Source organism: Apodemus sylvaticus, chromosome 9 (genome assembly GCF_947179515.1).
Source record: "Apodemus sylvaticus chromosome 9, mApoSyl1.1, whole genome shotgun sequence".
NCBI classification, from domain to species: Eukaryota; Metazoa; Chordata; class Mammalia; order Rodentia; family Muridae; genus Apodemus; species Apodemus sylvaticus.
In genome coordinates this window covers 4,463,866-4,481,056 of record NC_067480.1, presented here as the reverse complement: position 1 = coordinate 4,481,056, position 17,191 = coordinate 4,463,866, and the positions used below count along the sequence as shown (strand labels likewise).

Here is a 17,191-nt window from a genome sequence, read left to right as displayed (position 1 = left end):
CCCCGAGTGGCCACCGTCCCCCAGCCCGCTACAGGCCAGCCAGGTTGCTCCGGGCCTGGGCACCTGCCGGCGGCGTGCCCCTGGGACAGTTTCCTCCGCGGGGCGGGAAAGCGCCCCAGCCTGCAGACCCGTGCACCCAGGCGGGTGCGGCTCACCTGGCGCACTCCGTACTGCGGGTCGCCGGAGGGGTGGGGGCGGGGAGGCTAGGGGCTGCAGGACTCAGGTCCCTGCTAGTTGAGGCTGGTTTGCTCAGGCTCCTGCACCAGGGGGGACTTGTTTTTTCGGGGTTCTTCTCTAATCGCGCCCTACTTCTTCCCCTTCCCCCTCCTCCCTGCACCCGGTGCCAAGTTCACAGCTTCTGCAATGCGGTGGGTGTGGTTACCTCGCAGATTGTAAGTGTGGTCCTTCTAGTGGGAGCATTTTGCCCTTTCTTTCTCTTTTTAGATGTACTGATCCTAAGTTTTCTTGGGGTCGGGGGAAATTTACCTTCCCGTCTTTGCAGACCAGGGTTCAAGTTGGGAAGAGTGCTACAGAACAAATCGAATGATAAAGGGAACATGTGGTATTAATTAGGCATGGAGGCTGGGCCGTCCTGAGAGGGCCAGGCAATCCTGTTAATAACGCAAGGCTTCCATTACGTGTTTAAGTTGGCGTTTCAGCTTTTTTACATTACTTTATGGAATTGCTTTTGCAGACATCCTTGACTGTGGTTTCCAGGGGCCCGTTTCGGGATCTGTGGGGCAGTCGGATGTTCTGAGGTTACTCTTGGTAGCATAACTTAACCAAGTAAAGGACTCATCATATCCGATGATAAAACAAAAATTTCTTTTTGCACCTTATGCTGACTTTTAAAGACTCCATGAATCAAAAATGATGAAACTCCACATACATCCAGAGGCCATGAATGCAGCAAGGTTACAGTAAAGTGGAGCTTAGGAGTGAAACTGAGGGGGGATTTGATGATCCTTATCTTGACTCAGCAGGGTGCTTTACTGCTGTCTTTGAATTGCGTGGTCATCTTGGCATCAACTTTTAAACCTTTGTTTGAGTAACAAAGTTACTGTGAGAGGAAATAATTTCAAAATTGAAGAAGCATGCCTCCCCTTTGTTAATTTCCAAAACACTGATGGAATAAGCTGAATGCTGAGTATTGAATTATTTACACTGTGATTTTTCCAATGGTCTAGGAAAAGCTAGATAATTAGAAGCACAAGCCACTGCATGAACTGGTCTCGCACACAGCAAGTTCTTGCAAACAGCAAGTTCTTGCAAAAACAGAGCGTGTGTTCCGAGAGGTTTATCAGAAGCCAGAAGAGTGGCCGCTGTAGCTTGTAAACCCCCTTAGACCAAGGATTGTAGAACTAAAGGTCCAAGGCCAGTGTCCCAATGACAGATTTACATTTAATTTTTTAAAGAATTTCCTTAGGCGTAAATATGGTTTAGATTAGAGAGTGCATTTGCCAATTCCCCTTGGGTCCTTGGACCAAGGCCAACTTTGATTTCTGTGGAAATATAAGACTTGGGTTTATTTCTCTTACTGGATCTGGTGTGTGTGTGTGTGTGTGTGTGCGTGTATTGCTTTTTAAAAATCCAGTGGCAGGGTTGAAAGAGATGACTCAGTGCTTAAGAGCACTAACTGCTCTTCCAGAAGACCTTGGTTCAATTCCCAGCACCCACATGGAAGTTCACAGCTGTTCATAACTCCAGTCCCAGGGGACCTGGCATCTTCAGAGACACACATGCAAGCAAAACATCAATGCACATAAAATGAACATAAATAAATTATTAGAATACCTTATTTTTAAATATTCAATGGCAAAGTCACTAATTGTTCACTGAGGTAGGAGAGGGGCGACCACCTGTGACTCAGCACCTGTTGCCCACTGTCCTTTCCTGCTGGACTGGATCAAGTGTGGAGGGATTGGCCGGGCAGTGCTTTCTTCTCTTGTAAGACATGCAGCCATCTTTTTTAAGTTAGTGACGCAAAGGTTCTACAGTGGGTAAATGGGAATCTATGATTTCTGTGGCAGTGGAAGTTGGCTCCAAGAGTAGCCTGAGAAATATTTCCTTCAGGCAAGAATTCAGGTGTAGCGAAGAGAATTTTCTGCCATTGGATTTTTAAAAAGCGAAGAGAATTTTCTTAAGTAGACTACACTGGCCACCTTTAATAATTCTGTCCTCAGAGTCTTTTCCAAGTACTACTCACAGTTTTCCCCTTTGAGTATGAGCTTTAGGGTAGAATATGGAGTCACTGAGAGCCATGGGTCAGGTTTATCTTCAGCGCTCCTTCCTTTCAAAAGGCCCACTGGTTGCTCATTTGTTGAGAATTCATCAAACACTCCAGGCCCTTGAAAGGTTCCACTGCCACTGCATTTGTCCTAGATACAAAGGACTATGTCCCCAGAAGCAGGGCCTGGAGCAGTGACATCATTGCTGGGCTGGGGCTATGACATCACTATGGCTCAGAGGAAACCAGGGTGGGGCAGGCAGAAGCACTGGAGTCCCATCGAAGTCTGCAGATGCCTTTAAGGAGGCTTTCACAGTGAACAGCACAACAAGGTATCATATGGATGTGAAGTAGTAAAAGTCTTCGAATATTTCTGTTCCATAACAAAATACTGTGCTTTTGTTTATTAAGGGTCATTTAAAAATTAAAGAATCATCAAGTCAGGCTTTTAAAATGTATTGAGTCAGTAGTTCATCCTTTTGCATTCTTGTACTATTCTTTAAAATATCTAGTATATTTTATACTTTATGAGTTGGCAGTGCTGTTGTGTGCTTTGACGCGATGTACTTGATGTTGGCAACTGGGGGAAAACAGAAAAGCGAGAGACTTCACGGATGTAGGCACTAACTGCCATGATTTGTGGGTCATCGGTTTCCATTATAACTTTGCTCTATTTGCTGATACTATTTTATGATTTGACATTTTCAATCCTTGTAGAATTTTGGTGGGTGAAGACACATCTCGTCCAAATTAGTGTCTAACAGGCGATAAGAGGACACTCAGGTCCAGAGTACCCCCCCCACACACACACACTACCATGTAACTCAGAGACTATCAAGTACATCTGCTGCTTTGATTATGAACTTAGTGTGATCTCAGTGGGAAAAGGGAAGAGCCATGCTTGAGTGGCAGCTGTCTTCTGTAGGGGTCTCTGTGAAGACGACTGCCATCCTTTCACCACGATGAGGTAACAGTGTAGGAAGTCGGGGTGGCTCCTGCTAAGTGGTCCGGCTATTCCAGGACACACTTCTGAAACAGAGAAGAAAAAGATTTGAGAACAGTGGAGGTAGAGAAGTCTAAATTAGGTGCTAGGCCTGCAGATCACTGGTGAGATGTCTTTAGAACTGTGGTTTTAGACCTTGCAATGATTGGTTAAATTGCACACTGCAGGACTGGAAGCTTCTATTAGCTCCAAACCCCCTAATTCTTTCGTAATTTGCAGTATGGAAGAAAAGCTGACAACTTAATTTTAAGATCCCTGACATTTTGATACATTGTTCTTACAGACTTTCTCACAAACCACACATATGTGCACTCACAGAAGCAAATGCACACACACACACACACACACACACACACACACAACATGGAGGTAGCCTTATGTTAAGCCTAGAAAACAAATACATTGTTTAAATTTTTCCCTGTGTTGTTGTTTTCCCGCCAACCAGATGGAGTGCATGCTATGGGTTAGGGTTTATTATTCCTGGGTTATATCCCTAAATCAAACAGTTCTAACTCCTGATGCATTCGGTATTTATGCAACCAAATAAGAAATAATTATGACATATTATTTAAGAAGAAGCATTGCCAGTGTGTGCATAACTGAAGTACCTGGTCATATATGCAGCTGTTATTTTTAGTAGAAAGATCCTCTGCGTATCCACCTTGTTCCCTGGCTGTGGCTTAAACTGTGCAGGTTCCAGCAGATTTGCTGTATCGAGAGGAGCATGCTGAGAGGTATTCAGCACAAAGGAGGACGGTGCCTTCAGGGGAGGACTGTGGGTATACTTTTGCCTTTCCCACCAACCCAGGGAGAACCAGTGTAGGGGGATGCTCAATCAAATGGGAGGGAGCAGACGGAAGCAGGGCAAAAGCTCAAGTGTCTCAGTGCTGGGAGATTGGATAGGCTCTCCCTGTGATGCAAAAGAAGGAAAATTGTGTGTGTGTGTGTGTGTGTGTGTGTGTGTGTGGCCTGTGTGTGCATGCATTTGCACATGAGTGTGTGTGTATGTGTGTGCGTTTGCATGAGTATGTGTTTGTGCGTGTGTGTTTTTGGGTGTGTTTGTGCATGCATGTGTGTGAGTGCATGTGTGTGTGTAATACAAGACATACTCATACATTATTCCTTTGCCTATATACAATATATATGTATATAATGCATATATACAAGATGTACATATACATTATTTCTATACTTATATACATTGTCCGTACCGTATCATCAAGTAGTATGTTTCTCTAATTCAGGCTCCAAATTTCATCACATAAAGCCCCACCCAGTTTCCCCCCCCCCACATAAAGTCTCAAACACTGGGATTTATTTAGTGTCAGCTGTACAGCAGAGAGAATGCTGACTCGTAACTCATAGGTTAGGTTTGTGTGCTAAAAATCAGACTGGATACCAGCTGCTTTTACAAACGTTCTGAAGAGTACACTGGAGCCTGCATGCATCCGGCGCTCCCGATGGATGACACACGAGCGGCAGCATGCAGAAAACGTAGGCAGTGGATGACTGCAGCGGTGAGATGTAGACTCTGACTATGTCGTGATTATATAAATACCTAGATGATTTCACTTTGCTTATGTTTTCTTTATGCGCTGAATACTTACAGAAGTCCCTGAGTTCTTTAAACCAGTCGGAATGTAAAGTTCTGGTTTTAAAAAACAATGCAGAGTCACAACTCAGTTGGAGGAGTGATGTGTGACATAATGCTGTGTTGTACCCGATGTCATAATCTACATGAATATGGTTTGCCATTCTTAGGAACTATGGTAGGAGTCTGTCAGGGTACAAATGCCTGACACAGCTGCCTTGAAAAGAGGAAGTGTTTATTTTGACCCTGGGTTTTAGAGGATTCGGTCCCTGACTTGTGATCTTTGTACCTACTCGGGGGCAGCGCATCACAACCTGGAGAGCGGATGGTATAAATTCCTCAAGGCCATAGGAAGTGAAAGGAAAGTGAAAAGAACATATCCTAGTGTCACCTTCAAAAGGACCCTCCCCCTCAGCCCAGTTCCCTCCAGCTTGGCTCTACCCTTCAAGGTTCCAATCATGTGCCAGCCTGGGGACCAGTGCTTCAAGTCTGGGCCTTTGGGGACTATTCCAGAGCTGAGCCATAGGCAACACAGAAACAACTTTCCTGCATTCATTTATTTATTTTATAAGTATGGTGTTTTGCCTGCATATATGTCTGTGTACCCTTTATGTGCCTGGTGCCAAAGGAAACCAGAGAAGGTGTAGGATCCCATGTTTCAATCTTTGTTGTAATGCTTTGTGTAAAATTTCCAGAATCTAAAAGATAATTATCTGGCAGGATATATACTTTTTTTGTCAAGACCCAAACAGCTCACTGTGAGGACCCAGCTTAAGGCTCTCAAAGTAAATGCTTTATCACTGAGTTTCTCGGTGCTCAATGTCCTGACCTCAAAGCAAAAACAACAGAGGGTTGTGAGCTGCCATGTAGGTGCTGGGAGTTGAACCTGGGTCCTCTGGAAGAGACGTCAGTGTTTTAGATGCAGAACCATCTCACCAGCCCTATAGGGCCTGTGCATTTTTAACACTTTACATTGTTGAGTGTTTACATTTGTGTCTGTGTGTGTGTGAGGGGACTACTCTTCTTAGATGTGTAGTCTTGCAGGAAGACTGCCCCCTTCATCTCCTGTTTGACTTTGCGTTTTCACCCTGGTAGATGGTTTGGCTTTGATTAAGATTGGGCATTGTGAAGACATCCCAGAAGTAAGGAGCCTAAGATGATTGGGATCTACCCTTTGTACCAGGAAGTGGTAGGGAGAGATGAATCTATGAGTGACTGTAGAAGGCTTTGGATTTGCTGTGTAGTGAATGAGGAGCCACTGGAAGTAAATAGGGGGAAGACTTTATCTGGTGATCCCAGCAGGATGAACAACAAGACAGAGGGTCTAGAAACAGATACATGTTTTTTATTGAACTAATACTTTTCTTTTTTCTCAGAAATTGAGAGTAGCAATTTTCTTTCTAAGAGACATCCAAATGTGTGTGTGTGTGTGTGTGTGTGTGTGTGTGGTTTGGGGATTAAATATTACTTCTGGGTCATTAGAGACAGAAATGAGATAGACAGAAGATGAGGAAATCTTCTTTTTTATTTATCCTTCCAGTGAAAACATCTTTATTTCTAAAAATAATAAGAACCCACTGTAAAATGTACTATAACAGCACTGAAAACATGGGGGTCTTGTCATCCAGAGACACATGCTCCACAAGCATCTTCCTGAACGCATTACAGCGCATCTAAAAATAAGACACACCTGGCATGAACTCCCCATCCTTGTGTTTCTTAATAACTATACAATGTTGGTCAATTCCCTTCCCTTCATAGTCTCTCTACCCATTTATAAAATGTCCCTGACTCTTAACTCTCCAAGATGTGAGGGTTAAATGTTTCCACACTTGCTGACACTGTGTGTGATGCATTGTATATCATAAATGTTTGAACAGATATCAGTAATATTATTTCCATGCATGTAGATTCATCGACATGAATAAGATCATATCTTCAATGTTGCCGAACAGCCATTCTCTTTGTGGAACAGAATTTCTGGAGAATATTTTTTATGTATACATGTATACCCACCATCTTGGACAGTAAAAGTCATGGACATTTTATAAGGGAGTAAAGAGACAAGGAAGGGAAGGGAACTGACTAACATTATATAGTTATTAAACATGAATTTTCATTCACATTCTTTTCTTTAATGATAAATATTTTCTCTCAATTTTGCGCAGTGTTGGTAGTAAAGGACCATTACCTTGATCGTGATGAGCGTTAGAAGCTGTGCATGTGGCCCTCTCTCTCTCTCTACTTCTTTCTGTCTATACTTTGCATTGTTTAAATCTAGCCTGCACATCTGGATTTTCGTGACACATGACACTAAGTGCAATTAAATTTTCTAAGGATAAATATGTGTACCTCTGTGCTGTGTGTGAACATTTTAGTTTTAACGAATGAAAACAACTGGACATCCACTACGTATTTCCCAATTTCTTCCATTTTAATGTCCTTTCTTCATAGAGAGCTGATCTTAGCCTGCTAGCTCTAATGCTGAGTTCCTTGGTCCTGACCTGAGTTCCAGGTCCAATGTCCTGACCCCATCTCTGCACCCCCTGGGCCAGCAGACTAGAAGCTTTCCCTAAACTAGACTTCACAGAGTCAATTCATTCACATATGGGGGTGGTTTACAGTGTGTGTGTGTGTGTGTGTGTGTGTGTGTGTGTGTGTGTGTGTGTGTAGAGGGGACTCTGGGTCCCAAAGACAAAGACTTAAGCTTCTTTATGGCTTTTTGTTATTTGACTTCTGAGTTCTTTCTTCCTTTGACCTCAGTAATATAGTGAAAACAGAGGTAAACCTCAATTCACAGATCTCATACAAGTTCTGCAGAGAGATCAGCAGACAAGGTCTTCAGTTTACACATTCTGCTAAGTCTTGTTAGGGAGGTGCAAAATCTCAGGCACACTTGTTGTCTGCTTTCAGATTGTTTGTACCTAGAGTTTCTTACATCACAGTGATACAAGGTTTGGGACAATTAAATTTAGAGAATGAATCCCCCAAACCTAATACCTTTTCTAGTCTTCTTCCCACCACTGTTAAAAAATACTTGGCTTGACCAGCCTATAAAAAGGAAAGTTTTCTTCCAGCTCACGTCTTCAGATTCAGGCCAGAGTTGCTTAGGCTTGTTGCTTTGGGGCTGTGACGAGGTAGTGCCTCGTGGCAGGAGTGTGTGCTGAAGACAAGTTGGTTACTTCAGGGAGATGGAAATAGAAAAGAATTTACGCCCTTGAAGGCCACATTCCAGCTGACCAAACTTCTGTTCACTAGCTCCCACTTCCTAAAGGTTCTACCACCTTCTACGAGTGCTGCAGGCTGCTAAGCATGGCTTTTACATGTGGGCCTTTAGAGAACAGTGAACAGCCTGACCGTAGCTTTATATCGGCTAAGTATACTGCTTAGAAAATGGAGTGGACTTATTTGTTTAGCTTAAGACACTTGAAATTCTTGAGATGTAGATAGTAGAAACCCACTGGGAACAGCTGTCTTGATGAATATAGAAAATGCTGTGAGTTAGAGAAACACCGATGGAAATATCTGGTGACCCGGAGCTGGTCATCAATTCACTGCAACACTGTAACAAGGTTGCCCAGCTCTAAAGTGGTAGTGGTGTTGCCTGAATTGTCACATGATGTCTGCTGACTGGTGTGTGTTGAGAGTAGGTATTGCACATGCCTTACCACTTCTGCTGCTGTGTATTATTTTCCTATTTTGTTCCTAGAGGCAAACATTAGGGATTTTGATCCAAGGATAACTCTCAAAGATAATTTTGTGATGCTTTGTGTAAAACTTCCAGAAACTTAAAGATAATTATCTGGCAGGATATATAATTTTTTGTCAAGTATGTGACTTCTAATGACAATACAGCTTTGCAAGAATAAGACATGATGGATTTCAAATGTGACAGAATTATCTGGGGGTGGGGGATGGACAATGAAAAGGAAATTCTAGGAGCCATTCATCAATTTGCCTTTAGGATGACTGGAGTTGGTTCTGGGCAGCCATTATCCTTAGAGGCTCCAGTGACCTCTGATACAATTGCGTCTGAGACCCATTTCAGTGATACTGCTTTAGGGATACCTGACTCAGTGACTCTCCAGATTTCTGGTTGTTGTTAGGTGAACATTTACTCTAGGGAGACAGTGAACTATAAACAAAGAGTAAATTAAGTGAGACTCAAAGATTGAACAAAGAAGCCTGGCTTTGACTCAGGGTTTCATTATGGCCTACTGGTCTACCACTTGTACCGTGTACTTACCCTGGGGAAGTTCTGTAAAATTTAAGTTTAACAAAAGTAGGATAAATGTTTGGTTTTATTTTCTATTAAATAGGAATGGTAACAGTTTGATAGCCAGATGGCCAGAAAGAACTAAATAATAATTGAAAGTATATGCTCTTACTATGTCTGCAACTAGAGTTAATTTTCCTTGACCCTGATGATGAGATACTTGTCTGAGTAGATAGAATCATTTGATCAAAATTGTGGCTAGCATGTAACTCAGTGATAAAGCGTTTGCTTTGAGAGCCTTAAACTAGGTCCTCACAGTTAGCTGTTTGGGTCTTGAAGATATTCTCTGGTCTTATTCACTCTTATGTTTATGGGATTCAATGAGCCTGAAACTTTTCATTGCAGATGTAGTATTTGGTGTTACTAGTTCCAGGGATGAATGGGGCAGGTACTCTGTGGTTTCTGTTTTCCCTTGCATTCATATCTGGAGAAGATATGAATTTACTCTAGGGAAACCAATTCACGTACCAATGTGAGCCACACCCTGGGACTCTTAAAGTCACCATAAATTGCATCCAGGTTGGTCCTTGGAATTCAAAGTAGAATCCATAGGTGACTGACAGTCTTTGCAGCTGTAGTGATCTGGTCATGGGAGCTGGATTTTTCCTGAGAGTCTGGCCCTCACCCACTGCTCCCCTGTCACACCCGTGAGCTGATATCCTCCTTTGGGCATCAGTCTCTTTTCCCCCTGGCTCCCTTTTTCCAGGGTACATTACATTTCTGAAATGGAGACTGCCTCTATGCACGCCTTAACACTAAGGAGAAGATCCTTGAGAGGCCCTGCAGTCGAGAATAAATATATACACATAGTAGTAAATTAAACTTTCTCCACTCAATTTTCAGTAAAATATTCTGTGGGGGGGAAATGTAATGGTATTGGCCTACCATCAGACCTGTTATTCCTGCAGTTTAGGAGTTGGATTTCAGTTTAGTGTTTTTTTCTTGCCTTGGGCCTCTTCTGGCTACGATTGTAAAATGTCTTATTTGGTCACATTAGTGGAGTCAAGTGCCTGTATTACCGGTCTGATCAGAGAGAGCTCCCTAGGCTCTTTATCTGGGTGGATTTTTTTCCCCTGTCCTTCAAGAGGAATCCTGGCCAACTTTAGAATTATCTGGTCTCCAGATGACAAGTTCAAGTGTCTCTCAACCTAAAGAAACAGCAACACAAAATAAACCAGCCATCTCAATTTGGCATCCGCCTAAGCTGATACTGCTTTTAGCCCATAGGTGTGCACATTCTTATTGTCCTAGCAGGATGAGAGAGAGAGAGAGAGAGAGAGAGAGAGAGAGAGAGAGAGAGAGAGAGAGAGAAGGAGAGAGAGAGAGAGAGAGAGAGAGAGAGAGAGAGAGAGAGAGAGAGATTTACCAGGGGCAGAGGAAATAGCACAGCTGTTAAAGTACCTCCCACTTCAAACGTGAGGACTCCCTATTATTATTAATTCAGATTCCTATTAACCACACAAGAACTGGATATGGCAGTTTATGTCCATAAGCCCAGAGCTGGCAGACCAGTCTGACCATTTGGTGAGCTCCAGACTCCTGTGAGAGAGACCCTTCTAAAAGAATGAGATGGAAAGTGACTTGAGGAAAGACCCCAGATGTTGACCTCTGGCCTCCATATGCATGCACACATGCATGGACATTGCACATATGTGAACACACACATAAGCACGCGCGCACACACACGCACACACACACACTAGTGGATGCATATATGACACATGGAAAAAATGTAAAAAAAAAAAATCACCAGTATAAGCTGAAACAAGCATTTATACTGACAAAAAAAAATTATATAGAAATACAACATTGTGAGCTTTTTTTCAATGTTTTGTTTGTTTGGTACCAGTCCAAAATGTCCATTAAAACACTTTAAATTTTCTTTGAAAAAAAATGCCTTAGATTACTAGAAGGGCCAATTAGTAAACCCATAAACACATCCTGGTTCCACCACTGTGTAACTTTGTGCAAAATGCCGAATTTTAAAGGCTTCATATTCTCTTTCTGTGCAATCAAAGTGGTCAGACCCATCACCATCAAGCTCCAGTCCTGAGACACGAGTGTATGTAAGTGCTCGGCCCCTAGTCAGGACTGAGGCGGCTGCGGAAGGAAGACTAAAGATGGTAAAAATTAGGAGAGAGACTGAGACATGAAGAACCCTGCTTGTCGAGAAGGATAGTTTTAATGCTCACTGCTGTGTAAGTGGGGATGGATGACCCTACTCACTGCTCGCAGAGTTTGCATCCATCGGGAGAGTTACTAGGGTGTAGGAAGAACCCAGGGTTCTCCATGAAGGTCCTGGGGCTGTGTGTGAAGCCGTGCCCAGCATCCTTCTCAGTTTGAAAGCCCAAAAGTCCAGCTAAAGCTTGAAACTCAAAATCATTGAAATAGGAAGACGACTCCAGTCGTGGAAAGCAAGCTCGCCAGAAGTGAGGTGCTCACCAGGCCTGGGGTAGGGCGGAATGATCCTCGAGGGAGGAACAGCAGAAGAGAGGAGAGGGAGGGAAGGCTTGGGAAACTTGATTCCAGGTGGGGTTGGCTCAGCTTGCATGGCTTCAGATGGTCCCTTAGTCCAGCTTGCTGCTGGTGAGAAAGTACAAGGGAAGCATCACTGTGAAGGCTGTACACCCAACTTCCACCTCTGCCTTGTCTTCATCCTCAATCCTTTCTTCTTGGGGTGAGCTCCAGGCTATGGTAGCCCTGGAAACATCAGTGCACACAGTAAGGATGTCTGGAAACTCCAGGAAACCCAAAGAGAAGACTAGAGAGATGTTACATTGTTACATTGTTGCATTGTTCCCAATGTTACAATCGGAATATGATGCCATTTGATTCACAGGGTTTGGTTTGGTGTCAAGGAGTTTGTTGGGAAGCAGAGTGGCATTGCTAAGAGCCTGTGCCGCCTAATAGATGAGGGGCTGCGTTGACCCTCGGACGGGCCTCGGACGGGCATCTCAGCCGAGAGTGTTGACCGTAGGACTTACCGTATGTTTTTTCATGAGCCTCTTTCTGCTCCATGTGTGGTTACAGAGAACTGGAGAAGCCCAAGACACCATTTAATCCCATTAGTTTGCTCTTTCTGCTCATAACAAAATCTGTTAAGACAGTAGCAGGATGTTCTTGATCATAGCTGACCAGGAGGATTGGGGTGGCCTTGCCCATGACTTAAAGTGCCAATCAAGCCAAGGATGATCTGCTGAAATGCATTGTAGATTCTCTTTGAAAAGCAGTATGAATAGTTTTAACACACTAAAAGGTTGAATGGGAGTATGAAGATGGCCTCTATACTTAATGTCCAGCTTCAGTGAGGATTCCCAAACTTGCTCGGTCTTCAGCATTTTCCTCCTCCCCGCGCCCCTTCTCCAGGCACTCTTTTGTTCCCTGGGAAGAATCTTCCAAGTCTGTTTTTGCCACAATCATTAAGTTTCCTTTTCACAACTGGATACTAGGTCATCATCTGTGGTATTACTTTTAGAGCTTGAAAAACTTTAATGCGTGTGTTTCTCTCCATTGGTCCTTTGGTTTGATGTTATGGTGAGGGTTTGCCTATGTTGCTATCTGAAGGGCTCATATGTTTTGTATTATTAAATGGAGTTAGCCAAGGTCCGGGGCATGCATCAACCTCAGAACTGGACTCACCAACTCCTCAGCCTGGAACCTCCTTCCCCAGCATACTCACACAACCTGCGCTCTCATCTCTAACAATTCTCGGCTTCATTTCTCTTTCCCGCTGATCAACCGTCCCAACCCAGCCCTTCTCTTGCTTGCTTGTCACCTGTTGATGCATTTTCCTCTTACAATTCTGTCTTCAGAATCATGTGTTTGTTTCCTGACATAGGCACCCTCTCTCTAGTTCTTAATATAAGTTGGCCTATATATTTTGGGGATTGGAGATAGCATGATGGAGGGGAGTGGGGAGAAGACAGTATGAGTCACGTCTGGCTTTGTTTATTCTAAGCATCACCAAACTCTACACCTCCAGTCCTCAGTAAATATTTCAATAAAGGAGTTCATGGTGTGAGACTGTCTTGATAAACTTACGAAGGAAAATTCTTCATCAATCCTTGACATTGTCATGGAAAGATTATGGCTTCGTTGAAAACAACTTGACTCGAAATTTTAAATAGGACCTCAATATGGGTCTTCCTGAGGAGGAGAGCTTGCCTGCAACACCCCGAAGCTTCTTAGGGGCATGAGAGGACTTTGTCCACACAGCACAGAGAATACATGCTCACCACTGTCAGTTAATCAGGGCCTGAGAATCTCCGTGCTCCCGAAGAGTGAGCATTGCTGAGCCAGCACATTTTTTGCCGTACCATCTGGCCTGCCTATTTCATGGTCTTCCAGTTTTATCACAGTCCCAACAAAAACAATTTTTCTTACCAATGAATATCCCATTGCCTTATAATTTGAAAAATAAGCTGTGTTCCTAACTTTCCCTTCTATACCCAGTGCTGGGCAAATCAGAATGCAGTTGGTTCTCATTGTTGAGTTTGTTAGTTAAGCCCTTCATGGCCAAATAAGAGTTTGATTGGAAGGGAGTTCTGATTGAGGAAAAGGTATTTTCCTTCTGGCCAAATGATTTCAAATTTAGTTTTGAAGAACTTCTCATACAGAAGAGTAACTTCACTGCCAATTTTTATTTCTAGAAACTTAAATGTTTTCTTTACATCTCACATCACATCTAGACTCAGGAGGGCACAAATACAGAATTTTCCTCTAGATCCTGTGTCTCTCTGCATGTTGGTGAAATCGAATGTTCTAGTTCATTCTCAAATTTAGATTCCATTCTTGATGTCTGAGTTGTTCTGTGAATTGTTCAAATGAAGGTCTGGAGTTAGCGCAGTGGTTTCCATACAGCTGTCTTGTGAAGAGAAGTGGGGTGGTAAAGACAGCAGCCTAGATATTCTCTACTAACTTGAGGTATGTGAGACCAACCTCTGCTTAGTGTTCCTAGTGAATGACGCCAGTGCTGAGCCACAGGAGACTCTCTGAAGGAGAACTGCAGATGTTCACATGAACTCTGGATTCATATGAAACTGCTCTCACTGAGTTTAGAATACCTCATAGTTATGAGTCCATTGGAAGTTACTGTACCTTGAAGTAGGTAGTCAAGATCTGGTCTCAAGTCTGGACCACTAAGTTTGCTAACAGAAGCTCTTAGTGTCTCCAATGAGTGTGTGATATTTCATGGCTTTCTGTGAATTGAACTTTCTGACAGGACTGTCCTTTAGGAGAAGGGGGTAAAATGCAAAGTGTTGAGGAGAACTGGCAGCGTCGTCAAGGTGCTTGTGAGTGATAAGCATGTCACGGGCATCCTTCTGAATGGAGCAAGCGTACTAAGGCCTCTGCAGTAAGCAGGGTGGGAGAGTCTGAACAGCAAAGAGACGTCAACTGAGACATTCTCTGGCAACCAAAAATACAGGAGGCCTGCTCCACCTGCTCCATCTTTCTCTTCCTTACGAGGTCTGAAAAGATATTTGAAATCTATATAGGTTTTATGTTGTTATATATTACTGATAGCAGGTAGTAATCATATTTATTATACATATATGTTTATAATAACTATGCATATTATAATCATGGTGGAGTCTTGCGCTATAAAAGAAGTTCTGAATGTTGAGGTAAGGTCGTTGGTTCATGTGGTGGCTAAGAGTCAAGGGAAGATCTGAAAAAGCAGAGGGATAAAGATTTGACACTTTCAAAGCCTTTATTCAGAAGACAGCGTGGATACCATTTTGCTGCAGAGTCATTTTGAATGCCTCTGATGTCACACAATGTTGCATGACCAGTCTATGACATCTACAAGTGGGAAATAGGAAAGGCAGGGTGGGAAATATCTTCATGGGGACTGGTGATGTCCTGAGTTTGGTCTCTGGGGCTTATATGTTGGAAAAAGAACCACTTCTGTCTTAGTTAGGGTTTTACTGCTGTGAATGCAAGTCTTGTAAAGGACAACGTGTAGTTGGGGCTGGCTTACAGGTTTAGAGGTTCAATCCATTATCTTCAAGGCGGGAACATGGCAGCATGCAGGCAGGCATGGTCCTGGCAGAGCTGAGAATTCTTCATCTTCATCTGAAGGCTGCTACCAGAATATTGACTTCCAGGCAGCTAGGATGAGCATCTTAAAGCCCACACCCACAGTGATACACCTATTCCAACAAGGCCACACCTACTCCAACATGGCCTCACCTACTCCAGCAGGGCCACACCTGATAGTGCCAACCCCTGGGAGGAGCATATACAAACCATCACAACCTCCTACAAGTTGTCCTCTGACCTCCGCAGGACACTGTACCACATACTCACCCCAGACCCACATTAAATAAATGTAAACTTGTTTTTCCATCAGAGTTGCCCATGTTCTATATCTCTGCTTGTTAAAGCCTAAGATGCTGCTGATATTGGTTAGATCCTCATTATCTTTTTTTTCAATATTAAAATAAGTTGGTGTATGGTTCTTGTAGTAAAGAATGAAAGCCTATCTATTGTTTTGCATCTGTGTCTCTCTTTTTTTTTTTTTCATTGTTTAAGATTTCCCCCACAATCATTAGAATGGTATTTAAAAGAAACTGGTGCCCGCCTCCCATTTTATCTCATTATATGTAGGTGCTGGTAAAAAGCAAACAAAAGCCTGGGTACTAGGTGCCTGCTGTGCGATACTCTACAGCATAGCATCTGTTGACTGCACCTGTGTACTTTAGACTCTGTCTAAGAAGCGAGGAAAAACAGAAGCCTCTAGGTGTGGAAATGACAGATGTCTAATTCCGTCTGGGCCACAACTCATAGACGAATTGTATTATAATTCAACTGAAATGTATTTGGCATGTCAAAGAGAGATCATTTGTTGGACGAAGATAACAGTCCACTTGTAATAAACCCCATGAGGTTCACTGTTTACAGTGTTTGATTGCATCCTTGCTGCAAGCTTTTAAAGGAAAATATATGTATTAGTCAGGATTCTCTAGCGTCACAGAACTTACGGGCAGTCTCCATATATTAAGAGAATTTGTTGATGACTTACAGTCTGTAGCCCAACTCCCAACAATGGTCAGCAGCGGCTCTGGATGGAATTCCAAGGATCTAGCAATTGCTCAGTCCCACAAGGCAAGCAGGCAAAGAAGAGAAAGTGAGCCTTCCTTCTTCCAATGTCCTATGTAGGTCTCCAGCAGAAGGTGTGTCCCAGATTAAAGGTGTGTGCCACCACACCTGTATCTGGGACTTGCTTTGTCCCAGATGGCCTTGAACTCAGAGATTCCCCCTGTCTTAATCTTCTAGGATTCATAACCACTGTGCCTCAAGAGCTCCATGTCGAGATCCAGGTCAGAGTACACTCATGTACACACACACACACACACACACACACACACACACACACGAAATTGGGTTGAGGGTATCAGAGTCCTTGAACTAGAGTTGCAAGACAGTTGTGAACTTTGGGATGTGTTCATTAGGAGCCAAACTCAGGTCCTCTTGAAGAGCAATGTGTCCTTTTACACGCTGAGCTATGGCCCCAGACCCCTGATTAAGGTTCTTACTTCAATGTTGAGATTAATTATCAACATACTGATAGTTTTTGAATGTTTTAATCCAGCGGTACTTTGAGTGCCAGGTGAGATGGTCTTTTAAATGTCTTAACCAGATGTGTGTATGCGTGTGTGTATTGTATTTTCATACACTAACATGTGAGCATGGCAGTCAGAAGACAACAAGGTGAAGTTCCTTCTCGTCTATTCTATGGTACCAGAGATTGAACTCAGGTCTGCAGGCATAGTGAGAGGCAGGTGCATTTGCCTTTTGAGCATTTCTCTGGCACCCTGGGATGATAATTTTATATGATTCACCAATTCACCCAAACACTTCTTAAACACCCATTTTGTGCCAGAAATTTTTTGCACACAGCAGTGAGCCAAAAGCAAATACATGTGCCTCTGTCGATTCTATTCTAACAAGATCTCGATAGCTGTAACTTCACAGTGGTCTTTGTTAACTGTTATCTACCTGTTTATCACAACAGGAAACTGAACTTTAAGGAGTTAAATGAGTTGTCCAACAACATATGTATAGCAAATGCAGATTTAGAATTTGAGATCA

The 17,191-nt window shown here is 43.1% G+C and overlaps 1 protein-coding gene across 15 annotated transcripts in view; it reads left to right on the top strand.

Annotated features, from left to right (window-relative positions):
• Epb41l3 (erythrocyte membrane protein band 4.1 like 3) overlaps positions 1-17,191 on the top strand; it is a 222,447-nt gene that overhangs the window by 87,275 nt on the left and 117,981 nt on the right. The window lies entirely within an intron of this gene.